The 25738-nt window shown below is 37.4% G+C and overlaps 1 protein-coding gene across 2 annotated transcripts in view; it reads left to right on the top strand.

Annotated features, from left to right (window-relative positions):
* Window positions 1–494: 494 nt before the first annotated feature.
* The window catches only part of slc4a3 (solute carrier family 4 member 3), a 274743-nt gene continuing 249499 nt past the window's right edge, over window positions 495–25738 (top strand). For both annotated transcript variants that reach the window (XM_039756390.1, XM_039756394.1), the window contains exon 1: window positions 495–673. The gene's annotated coding sequence lies outside the window, so the exon portion shown is untranslated. The remainder of the gene's footprint in view (window positions 674–25738) is intronic.

Raw genomic sequence — 25738 nt, forward strand, 5'->3', positions numbered from 1 at the left:
ACGGGAAGAAACACATGTTTGAATCCTTCGGAAGCCACAAAGCGTGACGAAAATTTGAAGATACAAAAATGTTTTGAGGTCATAACATCAAAGGTTAAGCATTGCAACAGGCCATTAAACATATGTACCGCAGGTGCATGTACTCTGGTCAAGATTTACCGTTTGATTTCAATAACCTATTTCTATGTAGGCTATTGTTGGGCACGGGAAAAGAAACGTGGAAGAGCACCAGGGCCGATGTAGCATGACTAAAAAAAGCCGATGGATGTGTTCTAAAGCGTGTGCGTCAGGGCGTGATCTCTGGCGGAGAGAAAAGGGAAAAATGCAATAATGTCTGGGATCGGTTCTCATATATGATGCCGTCCCCGTCCTGTCAGCGCAGATGTGCTTCCCCACATACGACGCAGTACGCTGGCACTTGCCGCCAGCTCGCCGAGCCGCTGCCCCTCACTGTTCAGTTCTAGTCTGTGTGACTCAACAGTAGCGGAGATGAGGCGAGTGATGCTCGAGATCACATGACCAGAGCCGGCGGCACGGGCACAGCAGCTGCTGGAAGGCGGCGAGCTTCTCTCGCTATGGAGCATCCCGAGTGCCAACACTGCTGCTGCTCCGCTCTCTGACTGGACGGTCGCACCCCGACACGTACCGAAGGGACAGCATTGCAAAGTCACAGGTAGGCGAAGCGAGACACTGCTAGAGCTCAACCTCTCCTTACCCTCGCACTGATGCTTGTGGGGATTGGGATTTTAGAAACAGACCAGCGATAACCCAGTGAAGGAAGGAATGAATGAAGGAAGGAGGGAAGGAAGGAAAGCGACTTAGTCACGCTTATTATCATTGCACATTGCGCTTCTTATGATTATGTTGAGGAGTTCCAGACACCGGCGTGTGCAGCAAGAATGCGTTTAGAATGGCAAACAGGTGCAGATTTGTTTGCAGGCGGGGGCGACGCAGGGTAGTGTTCGGCTTAGTATAGCTTTTAGGTGAACTAAGGATGCCGCGGAAGAAAAGAGACAATCGTTCTTTCTCCCAGTTGGTAAGATGATTTTGGAGTAACGGGAGTGACACTTGCACCTCGCGCTCTGACCTCACAACTCAGTCTCGCTTAAGTTAAAAAAGATGGAAAACTAGGTTAGGGGTTACAGACTGCATTAAATATGTAGGGGTCTTCAGATGCGCATAACACACGCATCTAGCGACTTGTGTGCGCAGTGCATGTGCATCTCCTTCTGTCTTCCTTTCTTCCGATCTTTTAACGCAGAATTTTTTAATCGTACCCTTTCTCTAAAGGCAGGTAGTCGATTTCCATAAACAAATGCTAGATGTGCTGACAAAAATAGTAATTAAATAATATTAGATTTATGAGTAATTTGAGAGAAAATCGTTGTACTTCGCTCCCTACGCTTGCAGTTCCTGGACATTTGTCCCAACTAAAGTGTTAATACGTGTATTGTAAGTCAGGGGTTTAGTTGTTACTAGCGCCTTTAAGAGAATAACACCGTAACTGTTCGTATCGCACCGTGCAACGTATTAAATTAAACCAGTTTACACATACAGAGACATTTTGATTACAGTCCTATTTGTATTAAATTACTGAATCACCTGCCTGCTGTCCATGAATATATATATATATTTTAAATATTAGTGCGCAATAATACGTCTCCCTAAATGGAACTGTAAATGACCGGATCATCATTTTAGTTGGATTTCCCATATAAATTTGTTGGAAGATGGTATATGATCATAGTGTTTGGAAGCATTGTTGTGACTGGCATGCATTAATAAAAAAGAAGATTTAAATAATACATTTATGTAAGTTGTTGAAAGGACGTTGTGTTCTTTGAGGTCTTCATAGATGAGTGGATTTTATACCACTTTGCTCCACAGCAATCCATATCTTTGTAGAAAAAGCAAAAAAAAAAAACATTCTGTAGATAGGATCGAAAAACAGATAGGGCTGAATATCTTTGTTGAGCTGAATGGCTTGTTCTCATCAAAAACATTCAAATTTTCATGAATTACTTGCCTATGCCTGTCTGCTCCAATTTACATTCCAATCTAACTCTCTTCACTTTCTGGGAAAGGTGCAAGAGTTTATTTTTCAGACTCTTCTAATGTAATTGTCACTGTAAATATGAAAACGTCTGCTTATTCAGGGGCACTAATGAGTTTTCTTTGAATTGTGCTTTACATGTCATTATATCTTTATATAAACAAAGTCCAAATAGTGTGTTTGTAAAACAGATTTAGTTTTTTCTCTATGTACTCCGTGATGATTTTCTAACACTCACTTTCTGTGAGAGTGAATGTGACTTAATATATAAAAAATAATATATGTAGACGTTCAACGGAAGTGAATGAAACAAAACAAAAAAAGTAACATTTTATGCCCCCAGGCTAATGAGTTCTGAATTTATGCTAATCCAAATGCTATTTTTTGATATCTTTTCAATTGATTTGTAGTGTAAAAATTATTATGTGGTGTTTTGGATATTTGAGTGTTTTTACAGGCTGTACTTCCATAACCAATAATTTTTCAGTGCTAACTTGCACCATTCAGTGTTTCTTGTAGATTTTTGGTTTTAAAGGTGACTTTGTGTGAAAAGGAATTATTTATAATCAAATATCCACAGTTTGTATATTGTATACAACAAAAATAGCAGTGGTTTGCATTCTCAGTTTATAGTTTTGAATGAGGAAAACATTAATAGAGACAGAGAACATGTTTGGATATTATTTATCCTAAGCATTCTGTGTATATAGTAAAACCCAAATTAATTCCATCCATCCATCCATTAAACAACCCGTTATATCCTAACTACAGGGTCATGGATGTCTGCTGGAGCCAATCCCAGCCAACACAGGGCGCAAGGCAGGAAACAAACCCCGGGCAGGGCGCTAGCCCACCGCAGCCCATATTAATTGCATAACTAATTACAGAATATTTGCAATGATTAGTTAAAATCACAACTGCCCATAACCTATTAAAATGTTTATATTTTATCATGCATCATTAATTACATAAAGCAGAAGTTAACCTTCTTTTTAGCAATGCAGTACATGCACTAAATTTTTATAGGGCTCTCCATAAACCATATATGCTTGCAAACATTCATTACCTATATACAGATAAATAGATAATATCAGAAAATGATTTAATTGGAGGGCATGTTAGATTCACAAGCATTCCTATGCTAACTGCTCCAGCTGGCAAGATCAAGTTTAACCATTATGGATGCCAATCTGCAGGCACACACACACATATTAGTTCCCAGTCTTTTCTGAATGAGTGAGACTAAGTTGCTTTCTCAGAATTTTTCCAATTCAGAACTTATGGCTATAACAAGAAACACTGCAAGAAGCATCAAATTTATTTAAGTGTTCTTGTGAAAAATATGAGAAATTACACAACATAACAACACAGTGCCTACCCTGATAATTCTGTTTTAGCATATGCTGTGCAGTTGTGTAATTCCTTTCAGTCTTTGATCTTTTCATTTTCATTTTATATAACTGCATTTAAGCTATATCACATTCTCAAGATACTTAGTAAGGCTAACAAGGATACAATATACAAAACATACAGTATATGTAAGAAAGTTTCATTTCTTAACTCTCTCTTTGTAAGAATGAACAGCAACATAGAAACCCAACATTGACAGACACTAAGAGGGATCTCCGAATTATACTGTATAGATTTTAAATAGTTTCAAAAGCAGTTTTATATATCCAGGTCAACTTTGGTATAGCATTTCAAAATAAGAGCAACAGTAATATTTGCACAGAAAGTAACAGTAAATAGTGAAAGGATCTACAGTAAAAAGTCAAGCACAGATCTAGTATAAAACTGCAAACCAGGTTATAAAGGAACAGAATAAGGTTAAATTGTAAAATCTTCAGTAGAGCTTTCTAGGCTTCTAAGTTAAGGTATCATATAGTGAAGTAGTAGCAATTAAATGGTCCTGAAAAACAGGAATTGTGGAAACTCATAAATAAAGGGAGAGGCAGATGGAAATTGAAAAGCCACAAGACAGTTCCATAATCAGTCTAAATTTCAATGTTGAGGTAGATAGATTCTTACCAGGAGATAATCTTGAGAAAGTTTCCATGCTTAAACAGAGAAAGAAAATATAATTTTATATATATGTACTGTATATATATATATATATATATATTAAATAATCCAATTAGAACATAATGAAATGCTACACAGAAGAAATGTACATGAATATAGAGAAAATAATAAAGGTACATACATACAAATATAAGCATGATATACAAATTAATTGCATTAATGCAATTAATTTGACCTTAATCAGATGGCATTTCTTGTGGTGCATAGTGGCACATTAATTAGTGCTGCAATCACACAGATCCAGAGATCTGCATTTGATTCCTAGGCAAACCAATGTTTGTGTGGAATTTGCACTCCAGTTGTCTTTCATAGCCCAAAAACATACATGTTGTTGTAGGTGGTATTACTTCTTTGTGCATTTCTGATTATAGAATTGATCAGTTTTGTAAGCTGTTCAAGGGCTTCTTCACACTGTTTTTGATTATCTTGTGAGAATACAATTTGTTTGATGTTGTATTGCTTCCTGTAATCCTAGACAGACTTTACATTGTTAGATTAGTTACTGGGACTAGCAAATAGAGTATGTATCCATGAAAAACTTTTACAGTTACCATGTTCTGTTACAAAATGAGGTGTGAGGACAAAATAATTTTTTTTAATCTTTTTCGGAATATCACTCACTATGATAATTTTTGTTTTCTCTATTTTTGTACCCAAATGTGTACAGTGCATCCGGAAAGTGTTCACAGGGCATCACTTTTTCCACATTTTGTTATGTTACAGCCTTATTCTAAAATGGATTAAATTCATTCTTCTACACACAACACCCCATAATGACAACGTAAAAAAAATTGTCTTGAGGTTTTTGCAAATTTATTAAAAATAAAAAAATCTGAGAAATCACCTGTACATAAGTATTCACAGCCTTTGCTCAATACTTTGTTGATGCACCTTTGGCAGCAATTACAGCCTCAAGTCTTTTTGAATATGATGCCACAAGCTTGGCACACCTATCTTGGCCAGTTTCGCCCATTCCTCTTTGCAGCACCTCTCAAGCTCCATCAGGTTGGATGGGAAGCGTCGGTGTACAGCCATTTTAAGATCTCTACAGAGATGTTCAATCAGGTTCAAGTCTTCCCTCTGGCTGGGCCACTCAAGTACATTCACAGAGTTGTCCTGAAGCCACTCCTTTGATATCTTGGCTGTGTGCTTAGGGTCGTTGTCCTGCTGAAAGATGAACCGTCGCCCCAGTCTGAGGTCAAGAGCGCTCTGGAGCAGGTTTTCATCCAGGATATCTCTGTACAGTACATTGCCGCAGTCATCTTTCCCTTTATCCTGACTAGTCTCCCAGTTCCTGCCGCTGAAAAACATCCCCACAGCATGATGCTGCCACCACTGTGCTTCACTGTAGGGATGGTATTGGCTTGGTGATGGGCGGTGCCTGGTTTCCTCTAAACGTGACTCCTGGCATTCACACCAAACAGTTCAATCTTTGTCTCATCAGACCAGAGAATTTTGTTTCTCATGGTCTGAGAGTCCTTCAGGTGCCTTTTGGCAAACTCCAGGCGGGCCGCCATGTGCCTTTTACTAAGGAGTGGCTTCCGTCTGGCCACTCTACAATACAGGCCTGATTGGTGGATTGCTGCAGAGATGGTTGTCCTTCTGGAAGGTTCTCCTCTCTCCACAGAGGACCTCTGGAGCTCTGACAGAGTGACCATCGGGTTCTTGGTCACCTCCCTGACTAACACCCTTCTCCCCCGATCGCTCAGTTTAGATGGCCAGCCAGCTCTAAGAAGAGTCCTGGTGGTTTCGAACTTTTTCCACTTACGGATGATGGAGGCCACTGTGCTCATTGGGACCTTCAAAGCAGCAAATATTTTTCTGTAACCTTCCCCAGATTTGTGCCTTGAGACAATCATGTCTCGGAGGTCTACAGACAATTCCTTTGACTTCATGCTTGGTTTATGCTCTGACATGAACTGTCAACTGTGGGACCTTTATATAGACAGGTGTGTGCCTTTCCAAATCATGTCCAATCAACTGAATTTACCACAGGTGGACTCCAATTAAGCTGCAGAAACATCTCAAGGACGATCAGGGGAAACAGGATGCACCTGAGCTCAATTTTGAGCTTCATGGCAAAGGCTGTGAATACTTATGTACACGTGATTTCTCAGTTTTTTTATTTTGAATAAATTAGCAAAAACCTCAAGTAAACTTTTTTCACGTTGTCATTATGGGGTGTTGTGTGTAGAATTCTGAGGAAAAAATGAATTTAATCCATTTTGGAACAAGACTGTAACATAACAAAATGTGGACAAAGTGATGTGCTGTGAATACTTTCCAGATGCACTGTATATATGTTTTTTTTCTTGTTATTATGAATTGTTACAGTTAGGTTCCTACTAGGCCTTTTTTAAATCACTGAGTTGCTATTTTCCCCTAAGTGACTCTTGATTGGTTCTAGCTTTGCATCTGATGGTGCCAAAATGTGTTCTAGCTCCTTGTGGAGTAAAAAGAATATAGACTGGTTGGCATGTGTGAGACTATGCTATATAGTAATCAATAGTAAAAAAACAATTTCAATAAATCATAAGTTCAGCCAACACTTTTAAATTTTTCTAGAAATTTTTAACTACCATTTGTTTCAAGTTTTGGAAGCTATGCTGGATTTCCAAATATTGTACATTGTACTATCAAATTCACAACCTGTGTCTCTCTCTCTCTCTTTTCCTATAATGTGGCCTCTTTCTTCCTATGGGGTTCAGCCCCATTTCATATCCAGACTGTAGGCTTGCCAGATGATTGTGGCTTTAAATTCCTGTCCCAGTGTCACTTCCACTGACCTGAAATCTCTTTTTGGGCAGGGAGTAAATTTACTTTTATAAATATGTCATTAGAGTGGAGCACCTTATAACAGCTTCTGGTCTTCAATTACTCCTAATAGGTCATCCCACCAAAGAGCAACTTGCTCCGTTCTCTTATAGCTTGGGTCTGTATGCTACATTCTTCCAACCATACCAAACAACCAAGATCCCAAATGTCCAGGAGACTCAGGCATTCTTAGAGCCTGCTGTGTTGTCTGTCCTTTACCACATAGGGGAAGAATTACATTTTCTTTCCCTGTCTCCCTTTTCTTTCAATCTTTCATCTTCCTGCGTACTTGTGTCTATTTCCATTTCATGGAATTCAATGCATATACTGGGCAAAGTGCACACCTTCTGCGTTGGCATCACATTCTGCACCATCCCTGCCAATATGGATTTTCATTTGTTTCTTAGGGTCTTCCTAGGTGCTGCCCCTGATCTGTGCCAAATGTTTCGGCCTTTATATGTCACCTGGTCAGCCATGGTAATTTTAACACTTAGTGTACTTAGTGAAATGAATAATTGCAAGACCATTAAAATTAATTTGCATATCAAGTAACACTGAAATAAACAATTGATTATTGATTATGAGAACTTTGACTTATTTCCATAGCCACCAATTTCAGAAACTACATGGCATTCGACTAATTCCAACATAAAGTAAGCATGAGAAAGACGTTGAAATGTTGCTGAAATAATGTTTTTATTTGCAAAGAAGAAGAAAGTAGATTTATGAAACTTCATAATAGTTTCATAGTGGCATTTTAATGTTACTTAACAATGTTTCTTAGTTAAAGCATGCTTAATCCAGGGCTGGTTAAAATTCTTAATACAATCCAAATAATGATTTGTTTACAAATACAAAATGATTGCTGGCATGGAAGCTACAAAGCTACTTATGAAGTTCTAGTAGTGGCAGCTTTTTTTATATAAGACTAGACACCCTGTGTTTCCCACTGCAAAATTTTGCAGACAAAGATGAAAGACTGTATAAGTGCATGATTTCCTTCTAATGGGTGCCTGCTCACTGACTTTCTCCATCTTCTGCTTGCACCATTACTCACACTGTTTCTTCAGGTTCTTATTTGCTTAATCACTCTGGGTCTTTTTTTAGTCTGTTTCTTGCCATTTGGAATAGACATTTTCTCAGTGGATAGGAGTATTCCCAGTGGAAACTTTGATACTGTTCTATTTTACTAATGTACCATTAAGGCTTCTATAGCTCACTAATGTAATGCATTAGTGAAAAAAATGCTGTAACATTTTAAAACAAATCCCAAGATTCCTAAGATATGTTATTGCAGATGTTTTCACTTTTGATTTCTTGTTTTTTTAATACACGTATATACATATAGATGAAACAACAATGTTAGAGTTTTAGGGCACCTTGCGGCCAATCCTAATTAACTGAAAAAGCTTGAAAGAAAAAGAAATATGTGTAAATGCACAAAAAATGAGTTGTCCTCAGCCTTGTGCCTCAGGTTGACTGTCCAAGATGGGGGCTTTTCGGATTTCAGGCATTCTGGTAGGAAGTAACAGGTGCAGGTGGACAGATCTCAGAAGTGATGTCAGAGGTGGAAAGGTGTCAATTCTTCCTTTCTGCAGAAGAAGAAGAAAAGAGAACATTATTATACATTGCCATCTCCTGTTTCGGAAGAGAATTACCACCAACCAAGCCTTTAAGCTGTTTCTAACTCACATGCACTTGACAGTAGCGTGCCACCAATCAAACACAGTCCCTCACCCCCCATACCACCAACCCAGATCCATTGGATTAGGCAACACAAGCCGTGAGGTCATGGTCATGATACAGTGCATCAGTGGAGACGATGGAGGACTTTGAACTGGTAAGGCTGCAGGTCCAGTAACCATCTGGCAATGCTGGGGTTTGACTTTTTGTGTAGTGCCATCCGTTGTAAGGGTGGGTGCATGTTCTGTCACTGGGGTGAACTGTTTTCCCAGCTAGTTAATAGCCTAATAGATTTTGAGGGCATCTGTCTCCACCACCGCATACCTGGTTTCCTGATCCAGCAGTTCTGTCTTAGGTACATTATGGGGTGTTTAACACCATTGATGCTTTGGCTCAGCATGGCTCCTAGACCTGTGTCTGAAGCATCAGTTTGTAAAATAAAAGGCAAAGAGAAAGTAGGAGTTATTAAAATAGGTGCTGCTGGGAGGGCCTATTTCAAGTCACTGATTGCAGCTTCTCTTTTCTCATCCAATGTCAGCATATTAGGAGTCTGTTTCTTTATTAAATTCATTATAAGTGCCACCTTCTCTGAGAATTGGGGACAAACCTGTGATAGTACCCCACCAATCCTAAGAAGGCTTGGACCAGCCTTTTTGTTTTTGGACAGGGCCATTTCATAATGGCTTAAACTTTGGTACATTGTGGACTCTTTGCCATGTCAAGAGTGGTCATGTACTTAGTCTTCCCAAGCCGCTAGAGGGGTTCATCCACTCATGCTATTGGATAGGCATCAAAACATCCATCTGGTTTTGGGATCAATGGTGCTGGACCAGGGACTAAAACTCTTCTCTGTTACAGCAAGATCCAACACGTGTCTTATATCAAGCTCAACTTTTGCTGATTTGGCTTCCAGTGATATGGGCATTCTCTGACAACAACCTCTGGCTTGGTGACAATATCGTATGCAATCAGGGAAGTTCTTCCTGGTCATTCATTAACAACTTCCAGGACGGACAAGATAGCTTCCTTAAGGTCTCATCGTTGTTGGGGTGACAAATTTAGACCGAAATTAAGGTTATTGTGTAAAAGGAAGGAGCAAGGTTGAGCGGAGGATTGATCAGGCTCCCTTTCCTTCCACAGCTTCAACATGCAGTATTTATGTGGTAAAATCGTTTGGATGGTTGCCGGTTTGGTTGTTTAACCAAATAGTTGGACAAGCCTTTCCTCTCCTTGATTTCATATGGGCCCTGCCAATGGGCTAATAATTTGGAATGAGAAGTGGAAATGAAGACCTTGAGACAGTCTTTGGGATGGAATTCATGAAGCCTAGTGCCATCGTCATAATAATAAGCCTGGGCTGATTGCAAGTGCAGTGTTTTCCTTTACAATAGGCCTAATCTTTTCAAATCTATAGTGTAACTGCACAATATATTCCAATATGTTAGTGGAAGGGACTGTCTCTTCCTAGCCTTCTTTAAATATATCCAAAACACCTTAGGGTTCAGGTCTGTACAATAACTCCAGCCGTGGAGACTTGTAGTACCTCCCAATAAATTGAAACTGTAAAGTTCAGAAGAGATCTGTGGTTACCTCAAGGGGCAGAACAATGTCCCATGATGCCTCACCATCCATCTCCGTAGATACATTAGAGCAATTACCAGGCCCAGTGTTTTCACAAAGGTTGAGGGTGCTTTTCCGCCTTTAATTTCTGAACAGTCCCATCCAAGATTCCCTGGATAGGGAGGGCTGTGCATAACAGCTGCCCCGGATTTTCTGCTTGGCACCCTTATAAGTAATGATACACTGGTCAGACCTGTACTATTGAGTTTCCCAGTGAATACAGGTTAGACTGGTCATTCATGTTTCGGCCGCTGTTGCAAATCATATACTGTATCAGCATGCAACAATGGAAATGATGCTGCCGGAATCCATGAGTACAGAAACGCCCATTTACCACCACCACTTATCAGCCACAACAATAAAATCCTTGATGGGTAAAGTGAATAACATTGATTGTCTCATTACAGTGATACCTGTCAAAGGGTGGGATATATAAGGTAGGAAGTGAACAATTAATTCCTGAAGGTGATGTATTGGAAGCAGGAAAAATTGGCAAGCATAAGGATCTGGGCATCTTTAACAAGGGCCAGATTGTGATAGCTAGATGATGGGGATAGAGATTCTCTAAAATGGCAGGTCTTGTGAGGTGTTCTCAGTATGCAGTGGTTAGTACCTATCAAAAGTGGTCCAGGCCAGGGAAGAATATCCAGTGAACCGATGACAGGATCATGGCCGCTTAAGGCTCATTGATGCCTGTGGAGAGTAAGGCCTTGCCAGTCTGGTCTGATATCACAGAAGATCTACTATACCAGAAAATGCTATAAAACTTAATGATGGTCATGAGAGAAAAGTGTCATAGTGCATTGTAGCTGGTTGCACAAGGGGCTACGTAAACACAGACTGGTCAGAGTGCCCATGCTGACACCTGTCCACTGCGAAAAGCACTTACTGTGGGTATGTGAGCATCATAACTGAACCATAGAGCAATGGAAGAAGGTGGCATTGTGAATCATGTTAATTTTAAATCATGTGGATGGCCAGGTGAATGTGCATCATTTACTGGGGGGAGAGATGACAGTACTATGGGAAGAAAGCAAGCCGGCAAAGGCAGTGTAACACTCTGGGCAATGTCAGTCAGCCATTTTCTAACCTGCTGTATCCTAAACAGAGCCACAAGGGTCTGCTGGAGCGTATCCCAGGTTCTGCTGAAAAAACTTGGGTCCTGTCATTAATGTGGATGTTACTTTGACATGTACCATCTACCTAAAGATTGTTGCTGACCATGTACACCCCTTCATAGCAATGGAATTCCCAAATGACAGTGGCCTCTTTCAGCAGGATTATGCACCCTGTGACACTGCAAAAATTTCTCAGGAATGGTTTCAGGAACATGACAAAGAGTTTGAGGTGTTGAATTGGCCTTCAGATTTCCCAGGTCTTAATCCAATTAAGCATCAGTGGGGTGTGCTGGAAAAATAATCCCAATCCACGGAGGCTCCGCCTCACTGCTTACAGGACTTAAAGGATTTACTGCACATATCTTGGTATCACATACAACAGGGCAACATCAGAGATCTTGTGGAGTCCATGCCTTGATGGGTCAGAACTGTTTTGGAGATTTGAGGAAGACCTACACAATATTAGGCAGGTCTTTTATATATATACTCAGCAAAAAAAGAAACGTCCCTTTTTCAGGACTGTGTATTTCAACAACGTTTTAAAAATCCAAATAACTTTACAGATCTTCATTGTAAAGGGTTTAAACAATGTTTTCCATGCATGTTCAATTAACCATAATCAATTAATTAACATGCACCTGTGGAATGGTCGTTAAGACCTTAACAGCTTACAGAAAGTAGGCATTTAAGGTCACAGTTCTAAAAACGCAGGACACTAAAGAGACTTGTCTACCGACTGTGAAAAACACCCAAAGAAAGATGCCCAGGGTCCCTGCTCATCTGCGTGAACGTGCATTAGGCATGCTGCAGGAAGGCATGAGGACTGCTGATGTGGCTAGGGCAATAAGTTGCCATGTCCGCACTGTGAGACGCCTAAGACAGCGCTACAGGGAGACAGGAAGGACAGCTAATCATCCTCGCAGTGGAAGACCACGTGTAACAACACCTGCACAGGATCAGTACATCCGAATATCACACCTGCATGACAGGTACAGGATGGCCACAACAACTGCCCGAGTCACACCAGGAACACACAATCCCTCCATCAGTGCTCAGACTGTCCGCAATAGGCTGAGAGAGGCTGGACTGAGGGCTTGTAGGCCTGTTGTAAGGCAGGTCCTTACCAGACATCACCAGCAACAACGCCGCCTATGGGCACAAACCCACCTTCACTGGACCAGACAGGAGTGGCAAAAAGTGCTCTTCACTGATGAGTCACGGTTTTGTCTCACCAGGGGTGATGGACGGATTCGTGTTTATCGTCAAAGGAATGAGCGTTACACCGAGGCCTGTACCCTGGAGCAGGATCGATTTGGATCGATGGCTAGGGCCATTCCCCCCAGAAATGTCCATAAACTTGCAGGTGCCTTAGTGGAAGAGTGGGGTAACATCTCACAGCAAGAACTGACAAATCTGGTCCAGTCCATGAGGAGGAGATGCACTGCAGTACTTCAAGCAGCTGGTGGCCACACCAGATACTGACTGGTACTTTTGATTTTGAGCCTCCCTTCATTCAGGGACACATTGTGAAACATTTTTAGTTTATGTCTTATGGTGTTGACTCTTTTAGTGTTCATACAAATATTTACACATTAAGTTTACTGAAAGTAAAAACAGTTGAAAGTCAGAGGACGTTTCTTTTTTTGCTGAGTATATATATATATAAAAAAATATTATATACTAATAATAAAAGGCAAAGCCCTCACTGACTCACTCACTCACTGACTGACTGACTGACTCACTCATCACTAATTCTCCAACTTCCCGTGTAGGTAGAAGGCTGAAATTTGGTAGGCTCATTCCTTACAGCTTACTTACAAAAGTTGAGCAGGTTTCATTTCGAAATTCTCGGCGTAATGGTCATAACTGGAACCTATTTTTCTCCATATACTGTAATGGACGTTAGCTCGATGGATGTTTGGGGGCGGAGCTGCGTGTGACATCATCACGCCTCCCACGTGAACTGACTGTGACCGCAGTACGTGGAAAAGAAGAAAGAGCTCCCAAAGCGCTGAAGAAAAATGCCGAATACTTTATTCGCCAGATAAAAGTTTAATGAGAAGACACAAAGTATAAACGAGACTTTGGATCACTTTGTAATGGAGTTAAAATTGCTGTAGCGAGAAACTTTTAAGTGCCGGGTCTTAGGTAACATTAAATAAAGCCGTGGACATCGCAACATCACACAGGAGAGTAGCTCACGTGAACTGACGTGATATATAAAGAGAACTATAATAATCGTAATAAACGAACATTAAAACAGCGGAGAACCCGTGGATTAAATAAAAAGGCAGCTTCCTTGGCAAAGCAAGGAAAGAGGATGGCTTTATATGTCGTTCGTTTATAAAACAGCAGAGAAGCTGTGTAAAGGCTACTTCACGAAAATCCAGCGGAGCTCCTTATATGAGCAGGCAGTCAGCTAAAGAAGGGAATCAATAAATATCTCTAATCGTGATAAACGAACAAAAAATAGCGTACAAGCCGCAGATTAAATAAAGGAAATGGGTACCTGAACAGTACAGTAAGTCTCGAATAGCTACACAATTAACTAACATATACTATGGGGTGCCAAACAGGCAAATTTAATGATTTTCGGAATATATAAAGTCAGTGTTCTGAATATATAACACCAAAACCTGATTATATAAAGTCAGTGTCGGAATATATAAAGTCATTCCTGAATATATAAAGTGAAAACTTGAATATTTAAAGTAAGCGTCAGAATATACAAAATAATTCCCGATTATATATAACATCAAAGCCTGATTATATAAAGTCTGCGTCGGAATATATGAAGTCATTTTTGAATATATAAAGTCAGCGTTGGTATATATAAAATCATTCCTGAATATATTAAATTTCCGTGCCTGTCATTTCACTGGTACTAGTGAAAGGTAAACTTCAACAGAAGCCACTCAGATTCGATGGGGCTTGTGAGGTTCGTCCAAAAATGCACCCGTACAAAAAGAATAAATAAATATAGTGTTCAAAATGCCAGGCACATACGTCATTTTTAATGAATTAACTGAACAGTGTTTTTTTTTTTAAAATATTTTTCTGAAGATGTTTTTGTTAACTTATTTCATTATGTTGTATTGGGAACTCATTGAGTTTACTAAAAGTGTGCCTGAGTGGTTTCAATCAATATCAATATAATCTGACTTTATATATTCTGATGCTGACTTTATATAATCAGGCTTTGACTTTATATATTCTGAAAATCATTATAATTGCCTGTTTAGCACCCCATAATATACATATATACATTTATATAGATAGATAGATAGATAGATAGATAGATAGATAGATAGATAGATAGATAGATAGATACAGTATATACTTTATTAATATATATATATATATATATATATATATATATATATATATATATATATATATATATATATATATATATATATATATATATATATACTATGTGTATCTAGCTACAGATTTTTAAATATGGATATCTGGTTCTTAATGTTACAGCATATCAATATCATGAATAAATGTTAATAATTGGCTATAGTCAGGTCCAGACAGTGGAACAGAGAAAAACATGAATCTAGTTTAAACCAATTCTACAGAAAGTAAACTTTTGGGACACACAGTAAATAGTCGGACAAAAATTGAAGCAGTGTCGACCAAGTGGGTTTGGTTATGAAAAATCCATTTTAAAGTTTCTTTGCAAGGTCAGGTGGGATGATTTGATCAAAATAGTAATGAGACCAAAATCACTGCGAAAGAGCAAGGGAAAAAGGGATTAAAAAATATGGAATGTGTAGTGACAGAACATAAACTCAGCAAGTATAGTTAAAAAAACTGATGTACAGACTGTCACTATTCCAGTGATATTTAAAGCACATTAATAAATACGTAAATCCTGAAAATGGCTAGAAAGATGACATTACCAAAACTAATCATTTGCACTGCATTATGTAAAATAAATCATTAGGCATATACAGTATACTGAGGAAATACAAGAGGTTGTGTGTATTCTGATTTCCACACATGCTCTGTGGCAAACCAAAAGCTGGTTATTGTTCAACTTCCATTTAAAGAGACCCACAAAGAAACAACACATTGCTTAGTCTCTGTGCTGTGATAATCACAGGGTTCATTTTTAGTTTTGTGCATCAAATGCTGATCTATGCTTCTAATTTTGCTTAAGCCATTAAAAATTAGCTTTCTGAAAATAAGTGTAGAGGTAATCCTTAAAATGAAGTTTTCACAGGTCTTTGGCTTATATTTACTCATTGAGTGTTGTTCATTGAACACTGCTTCACTGTTGTTTTAGTGGTCACTAGAGATGAGGCTGACTTTGCAAGGCATGTGTCAGCATGTAATCTCATGATGGCCAACTTATTTTAGGACCAGCACCACACTAAAATGTATTCTGGAGAAAATAAAATTATGAATTTCACAATTTTGATTTAGTACCCTTCATCGATCTTGAGCTTTGTTTTGACCACCATTTAGATGACCTATGTTAGTTTACAATATAATTTCTACCTAGCACCCTGGCTTCCCATATAATGAAAACTAACTATTTTAGATCACTGTAATTTTACATACAGATCTAAATGGTTGCTTGGACCAGTGTGGTTCACCTGTAAGTTGGATGCCCTATATGTAGAATTAGAAAATTCCTCTTATATTTGCATAGGATTCTTCTGAGAATTCCTGTTTTAAGTAAGTTGGTAGGTCTAATTCATCCAGGTATTAATGTGGGAATCTGACTGTCATTCCATCAAAGGAAGACTCCTGGTTTAACTGGTGTCATTTCAAAAGCATGTGGAAAAACAGGGCTATAATAACAGAGCACAGTGGCAAATACTGGCTGTAGAAATGCTTGCTACTTTTTCCTGCTTCCAACACATCACCTTCAACAAGAAACTGTTCACTTGCTGCCTAATATATCTCATCCTTTGACAGGTTTATTGTAATGAGAAAATCAATGTTATTCACTTCACCTGTCTGTAATTTTAGTGTTGTGGCTGATGAATGTATTTGTAGTATAACAAAATGTATATCCCAAGGAGAAACACTAGGACTGTGTGATGTGTTAAGTGTCTACATTATCAATTCGTCATTTCCGAACTTTGCATATACAGTATACAATACCCTCGTCTGTGTAGTGGGATGGGGTGTTTATTGGAGAGATGCTTGGGGATTATTAATAATTTGCTGTTCCACGGTTTCTTTATCAGATTAAATGCTTGTTAATGCTTGTTTACTACTCAAATTGATTCAATAACAGATATTTTTCTTGTTTGACTTTCTGCTTCAAATCACATAGCATTCTGGACAGTATACTTAAAGGGGTAAGCTCACTTATTACATGCTCAAATTGAGTCTCCAATAGAATCTAGGCCTTTGCATTACACATCAGCAATTTTACACACTCACCCAGTTATTCACAACTTTCTCAATATGCTCATTTCAAGATGTATCTTGCACTCCGTTCTCAGAGGTCATTCTTACACTATGGCTAAGATAAGGGCTGTTGCAGGACTGTCTTGCTCAGTAGTAATTACAACTGTCGAGTAGGCATTTCATGGAGAAGCACTGTCATGTAGTGCTATGAACTGCAGCCAAACCCTTCATGGAGTTCCCATTGTATTAATCATGTAACATACAGTAAGCCCTATTTAGATGGAATTAGCTTTATACCAGAAGGTGGGGTAAAGTAATTTTTCTGGGGACCTGTGTAATTTTTCTCCCTATTCCACATGATTAGTTTTACACCAGGAGGTGCATTAAAGTCATTTCTTACAATGGACCAATGGGCACCAATACTCTCCCAGCATTTCTCTGTTCTTGCTTTATGAGGACTGGTAGTTAATGTATGCATAACAGTTCATACAGTCAGTTCAGTATCATATTAACAACTCTTATTTATAACAATATGTCTGTTGACACCTCCAAGGGGGACCCTGCTCACTTCATATCCTACGGATCTTGTATTTATTCCACTTCAGTCACTGTGTAAAGTAATTATTATCTGAGGACCTCTGTAATTTTAGTCTCATCCAGATTTCTCAAATTATAAAATTTTACTGACATGACGATTTGCACAGAACTAGTTTAACTTGGACTTAATATAATAATAGTTAGTAATACCTATATCTAATAATTGGAATAATATTCATATTGTTATTATTAATTATCATGGAGGCTGCTCTATTTATACTTTGTTAGGACAGGGGCTGCCTTGTTATGAACTGTTTCTGTAGCTTCCACCAATCATGTGATGCATGTTAAATGACTCAAAACATCACTGAATCATGGTAATAAAACATGGTGGCTCACTTCAACCTGTATCCTAACTTTAGTATAATTTTCTACTTGTCATTATACTCATGTTTATTTTGCCTTTTAAATTTTCTGAGCCCCTGCTAATGACTTTTTGCAAAGTTTTTTGCATTTTGTTTTGACTCTGGTACTTGTTCCATCATTAACAAACCTTAACCTATTTTGACTACTATTTGCTACAGACCTTTATCTTCCCTTTTCTGTCCATTTTAGGTCAAGCCTGTTTTTCCATCAGGCACAATAACTATTACACAGTTTACAATATTACATGTTGGCCTTTTTGCTCCTGGAAGCATTCTAGAAAATTGTCATCTCAGAGGTGCATTGGTGTATTTGTTACAGCAGTTCAGTTTTTTTTACAGATAATGTATTAATTTCATGACAAACATTGGTCATCTGAGGATTATAATCACTTTACCAAAATGTTCCAAAAATGTTTGGGGGAAACAAACAGCAGATGGCAAAACCAAAGACAAGTTAAAGCAAACAGAAGGAAAAAAGACTAGAGAAAAGCAACAGAGAGAGAAAGAGAGAAACTAAAAGAGAAACGAAGAGTTATGAAATGGAAGTGAAAATAAAGAGTGCTTATTCATGGTGGGCAAGCAGGTGATCCACAATACCTGACAGAGCTTGAGACATCTAGACCAGTGTTTCTTAAACTATAGGTTGCAACCCATTTTGGGTGACATGATGTCTGAAATTGGGTCGTGCTGAGTCATAAGTTACAATTGTACAGAATTTGAAAGGGTTGTGAAACGAAAGCCTTGCAATGGATCACCACTTGCAAGGGTGAAACAAACCCCTAGGTGGACGATTGACAGTAATTCTCCAAGTGGGAAATGATGACAATTGACGGCGATTCTCAGAGGATGGTTGTAATGGTTCTTAAGCTTTTTACTCACAACCCACTTTTGCCTGTCGCATGTCTTTGCAACCCATAATTGCAGTGAAATAGCCACTGATCATCGTCCTGCATCCACCAAGGAGATCTGATCATTGTCATGGTCCCCCTTAGAGAATCACCACCGATCGTCATCTGGGGAAGGAGTTGGGGAATACCTTGTGGAAACACCGCTGATCATTGTCCTTCCCCTTTGAAAAGTCCTGGGGGTTAGTTTTCAGCATGTAAGCAGCTTTCTGCAAACTGTTCACGACCCTTTTTCATTCAGTACAGTTGTAATTTATGACTCAGCGTGACCCAGTTTCAGACATCACACCACCTAAAATCACACCTTCGACTCATAGTTTAAGTAACACTGTTCTAGTGGATTGACCCAAGAGGCATCAGTGTTTGTTTTCAATTGTACCATTTGTTTACTTTGTACTGTCAGTCCTTATTTTACATTTTTTCCTTTAGGTTTATACTGTTTAACAAAACAAAACTTCAGCTGCAAGAGTCAACAAAATCCTTCAAGATAATACACAATCTTTTTTTTTGTGGATGTAGGATAATATTGCACAAATATGCTACATTTTATTTAGGTTATGTAGTACTGTATAAAATTGACATACTGCATATATATTGGCCTTACAGTAAGTATTATAGTAGTTAAAAAATAATAATAAGAAGAAGAAAATGTAAGGCTTTTAAAAGGTGAAAGAGCGTTCAAAATGAGGAGGTTCAGAAAACTGTAGTGGGTATTCATAGCAACAATTCAAATATATATTATACATTTAATGAATATTTTTTCAGTTTTAAACCTGTTGGGGTCTTTGGACAAATAACAATTTTTATTGTGCAACAATCATGTAATATTTGTGTAATCATGTATGGCACATTTAAAAATAGTTTTTGTCCTTCTTTAAAAGGTGCAATAAAAATAAATATAGAAAGGCAAAGATTAGGGTTATTTGAACTGCTCTGGTTTCAAATCCTGGTCTGCTCACTGCCTGTGCCGAATTTGTATATTTTCCGTGTGTCATTGTGGGCTTTCCTCTACTCCAGTTTTTCTGCATCGTTCCAAATACAGGTTAGCTTACCTGACTACTCTTAATAAGCCCCGTATGAGCCATTGTAGATGTGAACATTAGTAGATGCTGTAATAGACTGGCACTCTGTCCATCGATAGATTCTGCTTTGCACTTGATGGTGCTGCATTAGGCACTCGGCCACTGCAACACTGAATTGTATTGAGTGAGGTTGAGAATATTATGTTATGTTACATTAGTAATACAAAGCAATCAAGCATGATATTTTCCCAAGAAAATTGTCTTACAAGTAGTAAAAGAAACACAGGCACATACAATTTTTTTATTTAAATACTTTTTTTAGATTTTTATTCTAAAAGAAACCAAAGTATTTCCATAATGTGAGTCCACAAAATCCACCAAGATACGTTGAATGCTGACTTTTTTTTTAAAGATGGGTGCAGTAGTGAGTGTAGTTATACTAATTTGCTTTTATTTATCAGTCAAATACATTGTATGAATAAAAATGCAAAGTGAAGTTGAGAAATTTGTTTAAAGGCACACATCTCAAGCACAGGTCCCTGCAGATGTAAACCAAAGCAAGAGACAAAGACAAAAATAAAACTTATTTTGGCAATGTAAAGAAAAATCTACATACATTTAACATTATAACCAAATAAAAAATCATGTTTTAACTTTACAGTGACCAGTTCAAGTCTTTTTAAGGTTTAATGAAGATACAACATTTATTGTTAGATGCACTGATTACAACTATCTAGATACGAAAACCACATACATTATGATATGCTCAAACCTGTGATTGAAACCTATAATTAATATATTTTAGTGCATGGGAGAACAAATGTTAATAATCGGCCCATGTATATACAATATATAAACATTTACAATTTATATAATTCTGGAAAATGGAAAATTGTTTATATGTTGTGACAATTGCATTTAATATTTTTTTAATCATGTTGCCAGGGAGGAGCAGTGTGTTTCATAGTCAGACGTGCAAGTAAGAATTTCACTGTACTGTATACATATGACAATATGTGTTATTACCACTACTTAAACTCCAACTACTATTTTTACTGTTGTATTGTTTAAAAGACTTAATTAATTCAGTCTAAGAATGTATTCATGTTATGCGCAGATATCAAAACAACAGATAGATTAACTGCATCTTGTGAAATGATTTTAATACTTTTTTGATTTTATGAAAACAAACATCAGCCTTGAATTTGAGTACAAAAGCTACTATAATTTCAATAAATGTCTCATTTCTCCAAGTTCTGTAAAATGAAGCTATACTGAGGAATCAATCAATATTTAGATATTTTATAATGTTTAGCCAACAATGGGAATCTAGTAAATAAAAGAAAAAGTAAATGTAATTTATTCATTTTCACATCAGTTTGTCATTTCATCGCAAATGCTCCAGTTCCATTGGTGCCTGCCACAGTAACAAATAAGAGCAGAGGAAACACTTTGTTTGTAGGACCAGGGAATGAAAGGGAACATAAAGTTAAAAAGCAAGCAAACACCAAAGCTAAATTAGTAAGCAGAAATACAGTAACAGTTGAAATGCAAACAAGGCCATATGCAAAATCCATATGAAGATTTTGCCAACTAACACACAAAGGTTTGTTTTGCAAGCAAGAAACTTAGACACTAAAGATATCGAGACACCATCTTAAACAGTGACAGCCCAGTATTGCAACATACAGATTGAGTTTGGTAGCAAGGCTGCAACCTTTAAAAAAATACATGAAATGGTACATGCTAGTAAATTCCATCCATCCATCCATTATCCAACCCGCTATATCCTAACAACAGGGTCACAAGGGTCTGCTGGAGCCAATCCCAGACAACACAGGGTGCAAGGCAGGAAACAAACCCCGGGCAGGGCGCCAGCCCACGCACACAAACACTTACACACACACCAAGCACACAATAGGGACAATTTAGAATCGCCAGTACACCTAACCTGCATGTCTTTGGACTGTGGGAGGAAACCAGATTACCCAGAGGAAACCCACGCAGACACGAGGAGAACATGCAAACTACACGCAGGGAGGACCTGGGAAGAACCCGGGCCTCCAAACTGTGAGGCAGCAGCGCTACCCACTGTGCCACCATACCGCCCACTAGTGAATTCGAAATACAAAATAATGTGAAAAATTAAGATGGTATAAGATATCTGTTATCTTAAAACAGGAATAAAATCAAAAACTACATGTAAATGTTGATTCTGCACTTTCCAAATGCCCAAGATCATAACGAGTGGTAAGCAGCAGATGAAATGGGAAAGAGGGTAAAAAAGTTGGATTTGCCAAGCTATCCTCCAACTCCTATAAGTGGTACATGTTTACAGAAAGGAATAATAATTGGTGCAAATGTGCAACAGGGAGTGCACAGAGTGTCATGGAAGATAAACACATGTCCATTAAAAAATATGTGAAGTTAGTCTAAATATCTGAATGATGTATTGTCATATTAAATAAATACAGTACATGCTATTTCTTGGGTTATTTTATTTTTGTGTATCATTCTCATTGGTTATGTAATGGTTGTCACTATTTTGTGATGTTGTCCACTATGATGAGCATTTTGCTGTGCATATGGCCATGTACAATGTTGTTTCGAACATTTTGATAGCAATCATATTTAAGGTTGAGGCGTGTATGAGAAGGAAAATTTGTCTTTAAAGGAAAAACCCTTATTTGCTTGGTCAAGTCCTGACAACATATTTACTAATCTTTCATTTCTAGAGTTTAACATTTTGTCCTCTAAATCTGTTCCTCTATGATATGCAATTCTATTGATCTTTATATTTATAGAGATTGGAAATGTTAACCAGAAACAGAAACTAGAAAACGCTGAAGGATAGCATTGCTCTGGTCTATCAGCAGGTGATCTAAATTTTTCACTCCAAATTACTTGATCATTGATAAAATCTCTTTTCAGTATCTGCTTTTTAGGCTTGAGGCTAATTTAGTTGTAGTGCTCCTTTACTCAAAGTATTATAGTACCTAAGGAGGTCCGCTTGCTGTTGTAGCTGGAATTTTCTGTAAATAGAGAGCAGGTGGATAGACTTTACAAGAAAGAGAAGACTGGAATTTTTTTTCTTTTACATTAAAGACAGTGAAGTAATCCTTCTATAAAAAAGCAGTCGGGATTGTCCTTCTGTCCCGTGAGTGCTACGCAGGCGCGGAGTTTCACACACGGCCCGTCCATTTTGCATTGCACGATGGGATTTGTAGTTTCGTTTTTCCAGGTAAAAGATGATTTTCTACTCCTGACTGTGCGATATCTTCTTCTTCTTTCTTACTATATAAAAGCGGTCGGGATTGTCCTTCCATCCCCTGGGTGGAAAGCGTATTCCGCTTATTACAGACTTACTACTTGCAGCTTGTGGTACGAAGCGACATGATATGAGCAGAGTTCTGGTGCTCCCATCATTCCCTTGCTTTTGTGAGCGATGCACTGGAAAAATAGACAAAATTATGTCTCTGGACATAATTAATGTTGATGGAGTACAAATGCCTCACCGCATAGTAAATATCAGATGGGGGGTTCAAAAGGGCGACCTCAATATAGAAAAAAAGTTAAAATTTCATCACAAAAATAACAGAAACTACGTGTATTAAAGTAATACCGCTTAAATGCAATATAACCAAATTAATGAGTTTGTATAAAATATCAAATTGATCTACATATTGAATTGCCTTAAGAAGTGGTCAACTTAAAAGTCGGTCACCTTAAAAGGCGGTTCAGTCATTTGAGAAAAAAGGAGTCTGAGAAGTCATCCTTTGTATGTATCTTCTTAACAAACATCTTGTAAACAGTTTTTAGAATAGCGGTTGTACTTATGACAAGCATTTATTTTTCTTTTATGCTATATGGATTATGAAGAAATATTTTGTGTACATCTGTAAAGATTCTCAGTCATCCAGGTGAAATTATCTGGTAGTTGAGTCATGGCAACTGGACTTCGTTATTTTGTGTACATATTTTATTATTTAAGAAATACATACTTTTTAGCAGTTTTTATGGTCATCGAACAACAAGATTATTGAATTTCATTTTGTTAATAAAAAACGAACAGGCAAAACCAGTACTCAACATTTTAATTGTAGAAATACCAAGATTACAACTTTAATATAGAACCTAAGGCTTCTACAAAGCAGGTAATGAAGGAGCTTAGTGTTAAAAATAATTAAAAAGATAAAGAAAAAAAACTGGAATCAATATCAGAATTGTCCAATTCTAGCAATATAATATTGAAGATTATTATAGGCCCTAAAAATACCTGACCAGAGCATCCCTATTAAATTGATTAGTCTTGTCCTTTGTCAGGCATGGAGGCTTCAGAAAACCTCTCCTTCAAAGACAGTACTTTAATTACATCATTTTGTTCATGATATGAGACTTTTTGTGTTGAATTCTCAGGATATACATCAGTTAGAATAAAGCTGTTCTGGAATTTTACACTACATTGCACACACAAAAAACTCACCTTACTTAATTCAAAGAATCCTCACCCACTTCTCATGAAGCAAATGGAAAGAAATTTGATAAAAAAAATATAAATGCTGTCACCAGGGAATACTTATAGAATTTTTAGAATCTAGCTTGCCAAGTTCTGATTGATCTTTGCTAAAATTTGTCAAAAACATTTTATGTTTTCTTTTCCTTTCCAGAAAGGTGAATTGTAAAACACAAAAACTGAAAAATAATAATCATTTACTAAAATTTGTAATTTGGAATATTAATGGCCTTGAATAATGAGATCAAAAGTAAAAAAGTGCTTTCACAGTCTGATATACTAGCTTTGCAGGAGACTCATTTAAAAAGTAAGGATTCATTTTGGTATATACGATAAAGACTGAGTTGGCCAGGTCTAGCTGCCATAAGAAAACCCAAGATATCCGAGTGTTTATTCACAAAGAAATCTCCTTTGCAGCTACAGTATTAAGAAAATATATGCACCACATTTTAACCTTAATTCTAAATATCTTTAATTAAGAATAATTCTTCATTTTGTAATAAAGTTAGATAGGTCAACAGCTGCAATTGTAATATTTAAAATGGTTGTAGTAATTTCACAGTTTATTAGGCTTCATAATCTGCTAGGCACAAGGAGATTTCTGTACCCATATTCAAGACTGAATTCCTTTTTTAACCAGTAAATTATAGCTATGGACAAACTGACTATTCTTTTATGAATTTTTTTACATCATTGCACTTCGCTGGCACAGCTCACCATATTTCAGAGACAAAGACAATACATTAATTTCTACACAAATGAATATTTTTATAGAGACCATTATATCCCAAGAGATAACTGCAAAAACACCCTGGAATCAGTTAAAGTATTTTTGAGGGGTCATATCATTGTAAATAAAGTAGGAACTAAAGTCAGTCAGCATAAAAATAACTATATTTAACAAATATATAAGTTTCCATATACAGCAATTATAGAGCAATTAAGGAAAATTATGTGCAATTTTTTTTTCCATACGCTAAATGTAGAAGAGATGAGCACTGGGGCTTATTGAAATGAGAGAAGTCACAGGTCCAGCAGAAGTTCATAAAACTTTTAAGTTAAATTAGCGCAGTTAATGCCCTATTAAAAACTCTAAATCAGACATCAATTACTATTTTTTAAAAGGATAATAAAGACAGTCTTGAAAGGGCATCTAGTTTAATTTCTGAATAAAGACATTAAGATCCTGGTGAAAGTTTTAGCTAAAACAATAAAAAAATTGGTTCATTACATATTTCAATATGAAACTGTAGCTGTGAAAAATAGACATATTTTATCTAATCTTCAAGAATTATAAAGTATCAAAACTACTAGAGAACTTGTTATTTTTGGTTTCAGAAAAATGTTATGATAGAATGGACTGTACTGTAGATTCGATAGAATACTATAACCTAGAAGCCTCTGTTTTGTAAACAATATAAATTGTGATAACTGTAAGTTAGAAAAGGCACCCAACAGAGCTGAGCACTATCACCAATGCTTTTTGCAAGGGTATTATAAGTGAAGATTCTGAAAAATGTATCACTAAATACTAATGATGTACTCTATGGCACGGAGCCTAAGTCATCATTGCCTATCATATTAAATGTA

The sequence above is a fragment of the Polypterus senegalus genome, chromosome 6, assembly GCF_016835505.1.
Source record: "Polypterus senegalus isolate Bchr_013 chromosome 6, ASM1683550v1, whole genome shotgun sequence".
In the NCBI taxonomy this organism is placed as follows: Eukaryota; Metazoa; Chordata; class Cladistia; order Polypteriformes; family Polypteridae; genus Polypterus; species Polypterus senegalus.